Source organism: Thunnus albacares, chromosome 6 (genome assembly GCF_914725855.1).
Source record: "Thunnus albacares chromosome 6, fThuAlb1.1, whole genome shotgun sequence".
Classification (NCBI taxonomy): Eukaryota; Metazoa; Chordata; class Actinopteri; order Scombriformes; family Scombridae; genus Thunnus; species Thunnus albacares.
In genome coordinates, this window is record NC_058111.1 from 33,422,987 (window position 1) to 33,435,044 (window position 12,058).

Below are 12,058 nucleotides of genomic sequence, written 5' to 3' on the forward strand. Positions count from 1 at the left end.
AGATCAATGCTCAAAGTATGAAAAACCAGATGAACAGATGAGCAATATGTCATCAGATGAAATATGACCATATCATAAGTATACTGTATCTGAATTTAAAATGAGTGTTCAAACTTCACACTGTCTCCAGTCCTCTGCTCTCTGTAGAAAACAAATGGAAGACGAGAAGAAACTGATTAAAAATTTTACAAAATAAGCAGTTGAAAGATTTATGAACACATGAATTCTGAACGTAAAAGTATGTAGAAAAAGTATAAAAACAGAGTTCAAAGTTCATGTTGCCTCTGACTCCTTCCTTCTCTCATTTTTCTTAAAAATAAGAAAAAAACAACAAAATAAGAGTAGTCAGACGATGGAGATCAATGTTCAAAGTTAAAAATGTTGCAAAATAAGCAGTTGAAATATTTCTGAACACATGAATTCTGAAATTAAAAGTACGTAGAAAAAGTATAAAAACAGAGTTCAAAGTTCACGTTGCCTCTCGAACTCCTACCTCCTCTCATTTTTCTGAAAGAGAGAAAGAAAGAAAAAAAAATATTGTCGGAAGATGGAGATCAATGTTCAAAGTTAAAAATGTTACAAAATGAGAAATCGAAAGATTTCTGAACACATGAATTCTGAAATTAAAAGTATGTAGAAAAGAAGAAACTGATTAAAAATGTTACAAAACAATTCTAAACAAATGAATTCTGAACATAAAAGAACGCAGAAAAAGAGTTCAAAGTTCATGTTGCCTCTCGGACTCCTACCTCCTCTCATTTTTCTGAAAAAGAGAAAGAAAGAAAAAGAAAAAAAATATTGTCAGAAGATGGAGATCAGTGTTCAAAGTTAAAAATGTTACAAAATAAGCAGTTGAAATATTTCTGAACACATGAATTCTGAACGTAAAAGAACATAGAAAAGGTATTAAAACAGAGCTCAAAGTTCACGTTGCCTCTCGGACTCCTACCTCCTCTCATTTTTCTGAAAAAGAAAAAGAAAAAAACAACAAAGAAAGAGTAATCAGACGATAGAGATCAATGTTCAAAGTATGAAAAACCAGATGAACAGATGAGCAATATGTCATCAGATGAAATATGACCATATCATAAGTATACTGTATCTGAATTTAAAATGAGTGTTCAAACTTCACACTGTCTCCATTCCTCTGCTCTCTGTAGAAAACAAATGGAAGACGAGAAGAAACTGATTAAAAATGTTACAAAACAATCCTGAACACATGAATTCTGAACGTAAAAATAGGTAGAAAAAGTATAAAAACAGAGTTCAAAGTTCATGCTGCCTCTCGGACTCCTACCTCCTCTCATTTTTTCTGAAAAAGAAAAAGAAAAAGACAACAACAACAAAACAAAGAGTAGTCAGACGATGGAGATCAATGTTCAAAGTTAAAAATGTTACAAAATAAGCAGTTGAAATATTTCTGAACACATGAATTCTGAAATTAAAAGTACGTAGAAAAAGTATAAAAACAGAGTTCAAAGTTCATGTTGCCTCTCAGACTCCTACCTCCTCTCATTTTTCTGAAAAAGAGAAAGAAAGAAAAAGAAAAAGAATATTGTCAGAAGATGGAGATCAGTGTTCAAAGTTAAAAGTGTTACAAAATAAGCAGTTGAAATATTTCTGAACACATGAATTCTGAACGTAAAAGAACGTAGAAAAAGTATAAAAACAGAGTTCAAAGTTCATGTTGCCTCTCGGACTCCTACCTCCTCTCATTTTTCTGAACAAAAAAGAAAAAAATCAACAAAATAAGAGTAGTCAGACAATATAAATCAGTGTTCAAAGTATGAAAAACCAGATGAACAGATGAGCAATATGTCATCAGATGAAATATGACCATATCATAAGTATACTGTATCTGAATTTAAAATGAGTGTTCAAACTTCACACTGTCTCCAGTCCTCTGCTCTCTGTAGAAAACAAATGGAAGACGAGAAGAAACTGATTAAAAATGTTACAAAACAATTCTGAACACATGAATTCTGAACGTAAAAATAGGTAGAAAAAGTATAAAAACAGAGTTCAAAGTTCATGTTGCCTCTCGGACTCCTACCTCCTCTCATTTTTCTGAAAAAAAAAGGAAAAAAACAACAAATAAACAGTAGTCAGATGATATAAATCAGTGTTCAAAGTTAAAAATGTTACAAAATGAGAAACCGAAAGATTTCTGAACACATGAATTCTGAACGTAAAAGTACGTAGAAAAGGTATTAAAACAGAGTTCAATGTTCATGTTGCCTCTCGAACTCCTACCTCCTCTCATTTTTCTGAAAAAGAAAAAGAAATAAATAGAAAAACAATATTGTCAGAAGATGGAGATCAGTGTTCAAAGTTAAAAATGTTACAAAATAAGAAACCGAAAGATTTCTGAACATAAAAGTAGGTAGAAAAAGTATAAAAACAGAGTTCAAAGTTCATGTTGCCTCTCGGACTCCTACCTCCTCTCATTTTTCTGAACAAAAAAAGAAAAAATCAACAAAATAAGAGTAGTCAGATGATATAAATCAGTGTTCAAAGTTAAAAATGTTACAAAATGAGAAACCGAAAGATTTCTGAACACATGAATTCTGAACGTAAAAGTACGTAGAAAAGGTATTAAAACAGAGTTCAAAGTTCATGTTGCCTCTCGGACTCCTACCTCCTCTCATTTTTCTGAAAAAGGGAAAGAAAGAAATAGAAAAACAATATTGTCAGAAGATGGAGATCAGTGTTCAAAGTTAAAAATGTTACAAAATAAGCAGTTGAAATATTTCTGAACACATGAATTCTGAAATTAAAAGTACATAGAAAAGGTATAAAAACAGAGTTCAAAGTTCACGTTGCCTCTCGAACTCCTACCTCCTCTCATTTTTCTGAAAAAGAGAAAGAAAGAAAAAGAAAAAGAATATTGTCAGAAGATGGAGATCAGTGTTCAAAGTTAAAAATGTTACAAAATAAGCAGTTGAAATATTTCTGAACACATGAATTCTGAAATTAAAAGTACATAGAAAAGGTATAAAAACAGAGTTCAAAGTTCACGTTGCCTCTCGAACTCCTACCTCCTCTCATTTTTCTGAAAAAGAGAAAGAAATAAATAGAAAAACAATATTGTCAGAAGATGGAGATCAGTGTTCAAAGTTAAAAATGTTACAAAATAAGCAGTTGAAATATTTCTGAACACATGAATTCTGAAATTAAAAGTATGTAGAAAAGGTATTAAAACAGAGTTCAAAGTTCATATTGCCTCTCGGACTCCTACCTCCTCTCATTTTTCTGAACAAAAAAGAAAAAAATCAACAAAATAAGAGTAGTCAGACGATATAAATCAGTGTTCAAAGTTAAAAATGTTACAAAATAAGCAGTTGAAATATTTCTGAACACATGAATTCTGAACGTAAAAGAACGTAGAATAGGTATAAAAACAGAGTTCAACGTTCACGTTGCCTCTCGGACTCCTACCTCCTCTCATTTTTCTGAAAAAGAAAAAGAAAAAAACAACAAAGAAAGAGCAATCAGACGATGGAGATCAATGTTCAAAGTATGAAAAACCAGATGAACAGATGAGCAATATGTCATCAGATGAAATATGACCATATCATAAGTATACTGTATCTGAATTTAAAATGAGTGTTCAAACTTCACATTGTTTCCAGCCCTCTCCTCTCTGTTGAAAACAAATGGAAGAAGAGAAGAAACTGATTAAAAATGTTACAAAACAATTCTGAACACATGAATTCTGAACGTAAAAGTAGGTAGAAAAAGTATAAAAACAGAGTTCAAAGTTCATGTTGCCTCTCGGACTCCTACCTCCTCTCATTTTTCTGAAAAAAAAAGGAAAAAAACAACAAATAAACAGTAGTCAGATGATATAAATCAGTGTTCAAAGTTAAAAATGTTACAAAATGAGAAACCAAAAGATTTCTGAACATAAACGTAGGTAGAAAAAGTATAAAAACAGAGTTCAAAGTTCATGTTGCCTCTCGGACTCCTACCTCCTCTCATTTTTCTGAACAAAAAAGAAAAAAAATCAACAAAATAAGAGTAGTCAGATGATATAAATCAGTGTTCAAAGTTAAAAATGTTACAAAATAAGCAGTTGAAATATTTCTGAACACATGAATTCTGAAATTAAAAGTACATAGAAAAGGTATAAAAACAGAGTTCAAAGTTCACGTTGCCTCTCAGACTCCTACCTCCTCTCATTTTTCTGAAAAAGAGAAAGAAAGAAAAAGAAAAAGAATATTGTCAGAAGATGGAGATCAGTGTTCAAAGTTAAAAATGTTACAAAATAAGCAGTTGAAATATTTCTGAACACATGAATTCTGAAATTAAAAGTACATAGAAAAGGTATAAAAACAGAGTTCAAAGTTCACGTTGCCTCTTGAACTCCTACCTCCTCTCATTTTTCTGAAAAAGAGAAAGAAAGAAAAAGAAAAAGAATATTGTCAGAAGATGGAGATCAGTGTTCAAAGTTAAAAATGTTACAAAATAAGCAGTTGAAATATTTCTGAACACATGAATTCTGAAATTAAAAGTATGTAGAAAAGGTATTAAAACAGAGTTCAAAGTTCATGTTGCCTCTCGGACTCCTACCTCCTCTCATTTTTCTGAAAAAGAGAAAGAAATAAATAGAAAAACAATATTGTCAGAAGATGGAGATCAGTGTTCAAAGTTAAAAATGTTACAAAATAAGCAGTTGAAATATTTCTGAACACATGAATTCTGAAATTAAAAGTATGTAGAAAAAGTATAAAAACAGAGTTCAAAGCTCATGTTGCCTCTCGGACTCCTACCTCCTCTCATTTTTCTGAACAAAAAAGAAAAAAATCAACAAAATAAGAGTAGTCAGACGATATAAATCAGTGTTCAAAGTTAAAAATGTTACAAAATAAGCAGTTGAAATATTTCTGAACACATGAATTCTGAACGTAAAAGAAAGTAGAAAACGTATTAAAACAGAGTTCAAAGTTCACGTTGCCTCTCGGACTCCTACCTCCTCTCATTTTTCTGAAAAAGAGAAAGAAAGAAATAGAAAAACAATATTGTCAGAAGATGGAGATCAGTGTTCAAAGTTAAAAATGTTACAAAATAAGCAGTTGAAATATTTCTGAACACATGAATTCTGAACGTAAAAGTAGGTAGAAAAAGTATAAAAACAGAGTTCAAAGTTCATGTTGCCTCTCGGACTCCTACCTCCTCTCATTTTTCTGAACAAAAAAAGAAAAAAACAACAAAATAAGAGTAGTCAGATGATATAAATCAGTGTTCAAAGTTAAAAATGTTACAAAATGAGAAACCGAAAGATTTCTGAACACATGAATTCTGAACGTAAAAGTACGTAGAAAAGGTATTAAAACAGAGTTCAAAGTTCATGTTGCCTCTCGGACTCCTACCTCCTCTCATTTTTCTGAAAAAGGGAAAGAAAGAAATAGAAAAACAATATTGTCAGAAGATGGAGATCAGTGTTCAAAGTTAAAAATGTTACAAAATAAGCAGTTGAAATATTTCTGAACACATGAATTCTGAAATTAAAAGTATGTAGAAAAGGTATTAAAACAGAGTTCAAAGTTCATATTGCCTCTCGGACTCCTACCTCCTCTCATTTTTCTGAACAAAAAAGAAAAAAATCAACAAAATAAGAGTAGTCAGACGATATAAATCAGTGTTCAAAGTTAAAAATGTTACAAAATAAGCAGTTGAAATATTTCTGAACACATGAATTCTGAACGTAAAAGAACGTAGAATAGGTATAAAAACAGAGTTCAACGTTCACGTTGCCTCTCGGACTCCTACCTCCTCTCATTTTTCTGAAAAAGAAAAAGAAAAAAACAACAAAGAAAGAGCAATCAGACGATGGAGATCAATGTTCAAAGTATGAAAAACCAGATGAACAGATGAGCAATATGTCATCAGATGAAATATGACCATATCATAAGTATACTGTATCTGAATTTAAAATGAGTGTTCAAACTTCACATTGTTTCCAGCCCTCTCCTCTCTGTTGAAAACAAATGGAAGAAGAGAAGAAACTGATTAAAAATGTTACAAAACAATTCTGAACACATGAATTCTGAACGTAAAAGTAGGTAGAAAAAGTATAAAAACAGAGTTCAAAGTTCATGTTGCCTCTCGGACTCCTACCTCCTCTCATTTTTCTGAAAAAAAAAGGAAAAAAACAACAAATAAACAGTAGTCAGATGATATAAATCAGTGTTCAAAGTTAAAAATGTTACAAAATGAGAAACCGAAAGATTTCTGAACATAAACGTAGGTAGAAAAAGTATAAAAACAGAGTTCAAAGTTCATGTTGCCTCTCGGACTCCTACCTCCTCTCATTTTTCTGAACAAAAAAGAAAAAAAATCAACAAAATAAGAGTAGTCAGATGATATAAATCAGTGTTCAAAGTTAAAAATGTTACAAAATAAGCAGTTGAAATATTTCTGAACACATGAATTCTGAAATTAAAAGTACATAGAAAAGGTATAAAAACAGAGTTCAAAGTTCACGTTGCCTCTCGAACTCCTACCTCCTCTCATTTTTCTGAAAAAGAGAAAGAAAGAAAAAGAAAAAGAATATTGTCAGAAGATGGAGATCAGTGTTCAAAGTTAAAAATGTTACAAAATAAGCAGTTGAAATATTTCTGAACACATGAATTCTGAAATTAAAAGTACATAGAAAAGGTATAAAAACAGAGTTCAAAGTTCATGTTGCCTCTCGGACTCCTACCTCCTCTCATTTTTCTGAACAAAAAAGAAAAAAATCAACAAAATAAGAGTAGTCAGATGATATAAATCAGTGTTCAAAGTTAAAAATGTTACAAAATAAGGAGTTGAAATATTTCTGAACACATGAATTCTGAAATTAAAAGTACATAGAAAAGGTATAAAAACAGAGTTCAAAGTTCACGTTGCCTCTTGAACTCCTACCTCCTCTCATTTTTCTGAAAAAGAGAAAGAAAGAAAAAGAAAAAGAATATTGTCAGAAGATGGAGATCAGTGTTCAAAGTTAAAAATGTTACAAAATAAGCAGTTGAAATATTTCTGAACACATGAATTCTGAAATTAAAAGTATGTAGAAAAGGTATTAAAACAGAGTTCAAAGTTCATGTTGCCTCTCGGACTCCTACCTCCTCTCATTTTTCTGAAAAAGAGAAAGAAATAAATAGAAAAACAATATTGTCAGAAGATGGAGATCAGTGTTCAAAGTTAAAAATGTTACAAAATAAGCAGTTGAAATATTTCTGAACACATGAATTCTGAAATTAAAAGTATGTAGAAAAAGTATAAAAACAGAGTTCAAAGTTCATGTTGCCTCTCGGACTCCTACCTCCTCTCATTTTTCTGAACAAAAAAGAAAAAAATCAACAAAATAAGAGTAGTCAGACGATATAAATCAGTGTTCAAAGTTAAAAATGTTACAAAATAAGCAGTTGAAATATTTCTGAACACATGAATTCTGAACGTAAAAGAAAGTAGAAAAGGTATTAAAACAGAGTTCAAAGTTCACGTTGCCTCTCGGACTCCTACCTCCTCTCATTTTTCTGAAAAAGAGAAAGAAAGAAATAGAAAAACAATATTGTCAGAAGATGGAGATCAGTGTTCAAAGTTAAAAATGTTACAAAATAAGCAGTTGAAATATTTCTGAACACATGAATTCTGAACGTAAAAGTAGGTAGAAAAAGTATAAAAACAGAGTTCAAAGTTCATGTTGCCTCTCGGACTCCTACCTCCTCTCATTTTTCTGAACAAAAAAAGAAAAAATCAACAAAATAAGAGTAGTCAGATGATATAAATCAGTGTTCAAAGTTAAAAATGTTACAAAATGAGAAACCGAAAGATTTCTGAACACATGAATTCTGAACGTAAAAGTACGTAGAAAAGGTATTAAAACAGAGTTCAAAGTTCATGTTGCCTCTCGGACTCCTACCTCCTCTCATTTTTCTGAAAAAGGGAAAGAAAGAAATAGAAAAACAATATTGTCAGAAGATGGAGATCAGTGTTCAAAGTTAAAAATGTTACAAAATAAGCAGTTGAAATATTTCTGAACACATGAATTCTGAAATTAAAAGTATGTAGAAAAAGTATAAAAACAGAGTTCAAAGTTCATGTTGCCTCTCAGACTCCTACCTCCTCTCATTTTTCTGAAAAAGAGAAAGAAAGAAATAGAAAAACAATATTGTCAGAAGATGGAGATCAGTGTTCAAAGTTAAAAATGTTACAAAATAAGAAACCGAAAGATTTCTGAACATAAAAGTAGGTAGAAAAAGTATAAAAACAGAGTTCAAAGTTCATGTTGCCTCTCGGACTCCTACCTCCTCTCATTTTTCTGAACAAAAAAGAAAAAAAATCAACAAATTAAGAGTAGTCAGATGATATAAATCAGTGTTCAAAGTTAAAAATGTTACAAAATAAGCAGTTGAAATATTTCTGAACACATGAATTCTGAAATTAAAAGTACATAGAAAAGGTATTAAAACAGAGTTCAAAGTTCATGTTGCCTCTCGGACTCCTACCTCCTCTCATTTTTCTGAAAAAGAGAAAGAAATAAATAGAAAAACAATATTGTCAGAAGATGGAGATCAGTGTTCAAAGTTAAAAATGTTACAAAATAAGCAGTTGAAATATTTCTGAACACATGAATTCTGAAATTAAAAGTATGTAGAAAAGGTATAAAAACAAAGTTCAAAGTTCATATTGCCTCTCGGACTCCTACCTCCTCTCATTTTTCTGAACAAAAAAGAAAAAAATCAACAAAATAAGAGTAGTCAGACGATATAAATCAGTGTTCAAAGTTAAAAATGTTACAAAATAAGCAGTTGAAATATTTCTGAACACATGAATTCTGAACGTAAAAGAACGTAGAATAGGTATTAAAACAGAGTTCAACGTTCACGTTGCCTCTCGAACTCCTACCTCCTCTCATTTTTCTGAAAAAGAGAAAGAAAGAAAAAGAAAAAGAATATTGTCAGAAGATGGAGATCAGTGTTCAAAGTTAAAAATGTTACAAAATAAGCAGTTGAAATATTTCTGAACACATGAATTCTGAACATAAAAGTAGGTAGAAAAAGTATAAAACCAGAGTTCAAAGTTCATGTTGCCTCTCGGACTCCTACCTCCTCTCATTTTTCTGAACAAAAAAAGAAAAAATCAACAAAATAAGAGTAGTCAGATGATATAAATCAGTGTTCAAAGTTAAAAATGTTACAAAATGAGAAACCGAAAGATTTCTGAACACATGAATTCTGAACGTAAAAGTACGTAGAAAAGGTATTAAAACAGAGTTCAAAGTTCATGTTGCCTCTCAGACTCCTACCTCCTCTCATTTTTCTGAAAAAGAGAAAGAAAGAAAAAGAAAAAGAATATTGTCAGAAGATGGAGATCAGTGTTCAAAGTTAAAAATGTTACAAAATAAGCAGTTGAAATATTTCTGAACACATGAATTCTGAAATTAAAAGTATGTAGAAAAGGTATTAAAACAGAGTTCAAAGATCACATTGCCTCTTGAACTCCTACCTCCTCTCATTTTTCTGAAAAAGAGAAAGAAAGAAAAAGAAAAAGAATATTGTCAGAAGATGGAGATCAGTGTTCAAAGTTAAAAATGTTACAAAATAAGCAGTTGAAATATTTCTGAACACATGAATTCTGAAATTAAAAGTATGTAGAAAAAGTATAAAAACAGAGTTCAAAGTTCATGTTGCCTCTCGGACTCCTACCTCCTCTCATTTTTCTGAACAAAAAAGAAAAAAATCAACAAAATAAGAGTAGTCAGACAATATAAATCAGTGTTCAAAGTTAAAAATGTTACAAAATAAGCAGTTGAAATATTTCTGAACACATGAATTCTGAACGTAAAAGAAAGTAGAAAAGGTATTAAAACAGAGTTCAAAGTTCACGTTGCCTCTCGAATTCCTACCTCCTCTCATTTTTCTGAAAAAGAAAAAGAAAAAAACAACAAAGAAAGAGCAATCAGACGATGGAGATCAATGTTCAAAGTATGAAAAACCAGATGAACAGATGAGCAATATCTCATCAGATGAAATATGACCATATCATAAGTATACTGTATCTGAATTTAAAATGAGTGTTCAAACTTCACATTGTTTCCAGCCCTCTCCTCTCTGTAGAAAACAAATGGAAGAAGAGAAGAAACTGATTAAAAATGTTACAAAACAATCCTGAACACATGGATTCTGAACGTAAAAGTAGGTAGAAAAAGTATAAAAACAGAGTTCAAAGTTCATGCTGCCTCTCGGACTCCTACCTCCTCTCATTTTTTCTGAAAAAGAAAAAGAAAAAGACAACAACAACAAAACAAAGAGTAGTCAGACGATGGAGATCAATGTTCAAAGTTAAAAATGTTACAAAATAAGCAGTTGAAATATTTCTGAACACATGAATTCTGAAATTAAAAGTACGTAGAAAAAGTATAAAAACAGAGTTCAAAGTTCATGTTGCCTCTCAGACTCCTACCTCCTCTCATTTTTCTGAAAAAGAGAAAGAAAGAAAAAGAAAAAGAATATTGTCAGAAGATGGAGATCAGTGTTCAAAGTTAAAAGTGTTACAAAATAAGCAGTTGAAATATTTCTGAACACATGAATTCTGAACGTGAAAGAACGTAGAAAAAGTATAAAAACAGAGTTCAAAGTTCATGTTGCCTCTCGGACTCCTACCTCCTCTCATTTTTCTGAAAAAGAGAAAGAAAGAAATAGAAAAACAATATTGTCAGAAGATGGAGATCAGTGTTCAAAGTTAAAAATGTTACAAAATAAGCAGTTGAAATATTTCTGAACACATGAATTCTGAACGTAAAAGTAGGTAGAAAAAGTATAAAAACAGAGTTCAAAGTTCATGTTGCCTCTCGGACTCCTACCTCCTCTCATTTTTCTGAACAAAAAAAGAAAAAATCAACAAAATAAGAGTAGTCAGATGATATAAATCAGTGTTCAAAGTTAAAAATGTTACAAAATGAGAAACCGAAAGATTTCTGAACACATGAATTCTGAACGTAAAAGTACGTAGAAAAGGTATTAAAACAGAGTTCAAAGTTCATGTTGCCTCTCGGACTCCTACCTCCTCTCATTTTTCTGAAAAAGAGAAAGAAAGAAATAGAAAAACAATATTGTCAGAAGATGGAGATCAGTGTTCAAAGTTAAAAATGTTACAAAATAAGAAACCGAAAGATTTCTGAACATAAAAGTAGGTAGAAAAAGTATAAAAACAGAGTTCAAAGTTCATGTTGCCTCTCGGACTCCTACCTCCTCTCATTTTTCTGAACAAAAAAGAAAAAAAATCAACAAATTAAGAGTAGTCAGATGATATAAATCAGTGTTCAAAGTTAAAAATGTTACAAAATAAGCAGTTGAAATATTTCTGAACACATGAATTCTGAAATTAAAAGTACATAGAAAAGGTATAAAAACAGAGTTCAAAGTTCACGTTGCCTCTCAAACTCCTACCTCCTCTCATTTTTCTGAAAAAGAGAAAGAAAGAAAAAGAAAAAGAATATTGTCAGAAGATGGAGATCAGTGTTCAAAGTTAAAAATGTTACAAAATAAGCAGTTGAAATATTTCTGAACACATGAATTCTGAAATTAAAAGTACATAGAAAAGGTATAAAAACAGAGTTCAAAGTTCACGTTGCCTCTCGAACTCCTACCTCCTCTCATTTTTCTGAAAAAGAGAAAGAAAGAAAAAGAAAAAGAATATTGTCAGAAGATGGAGATCAGTGTTCAAAGTTAAAAATGTTACAAAATAAGCAGTTGAAATATTTCTGAACACATGAATTCTGAAATTAAAAGTATGTAGAAAAGGTATTAAAACAGAGTTCAAAGTTCATGCTGCCTCTCGGACTCCTACCTCCTCTCATTTTTCTGAAAAAGAGAAAGAAATAAATAGAAAAACAATATTGTCAGAAGATGGAGATCAGTGTTCAAAGTTAAAAATGTTACAAAATAAGCAGTTGAAATATTTCTGAACACATGAATTCTGAAATTAAAAGTATGTAGAAAAGGTATTAAAACAGAGTTCAAAGTTCATATTGCCTCTCGGACTCCTACCTCCTCTCATTTTTCTGAACAAA

At 31.0% G+C, this 12,058-nt stretch overlaps 3 long non-coding RNA genes across 4 annotated transcripts; 1 reads left to right on the forward strand and 2 right to left on the reverse strand.

Annotated features, from left to right (window-relative positions):
* Nucleotides 1–16: 16 nt before the first annotated feature.
* LOC122983465 lies at nucleotides 17–972 on the reverse strand. Its single transcript, XR_006403714.1, has 3 exons — nucleotides 950–972; nucleotides 750–763; nucleotides 17–141 (listed from the first exon to the last, which is right to left on the reverse strand). It is a non-coding gene; the product is annotated as an uncharacterized LOC122983465 (long non-coding RNA).
* Nucleotides 973–3,238: 2,266 nt separating this feature from the next.
* On the reverse strand, nucleotides 3,239–9,998 carry LOC122983462. 2 transcript variants are annotated; one of them, XR_006403708.1, is made up of 4 exons: nucleotides 9,893–9,998; nucleotides 5,773–5,977; nucleotides 5,573–5,586; nucleotides 3,239–3,643 (listed from the first exon to the last, which is right to left on the reverse strand). It is a non-coding gene; the product is annotated as an uncharacterized LOC122983462 (long non-coding RNA). The 2 variants fall into 2 exon arrangements; XR_006403709.1 differs by lacking the exon at nucleotides 5,573–5,586.
* LOC122983467 lies at nucleotides 7,821–8,523 on the forward strand. Its single transcript, XR_006403716.1, has 2 exons — nucleotides 7,821–7,851; nucleotides 8,237–8,523. It is a non-coding gene; the product is annotated as an uncharacterized LOC122983467 (long non-coding RNA).
* Nucleotides 9,999–12,058: the final 2,060 nt, after the last annotated feature.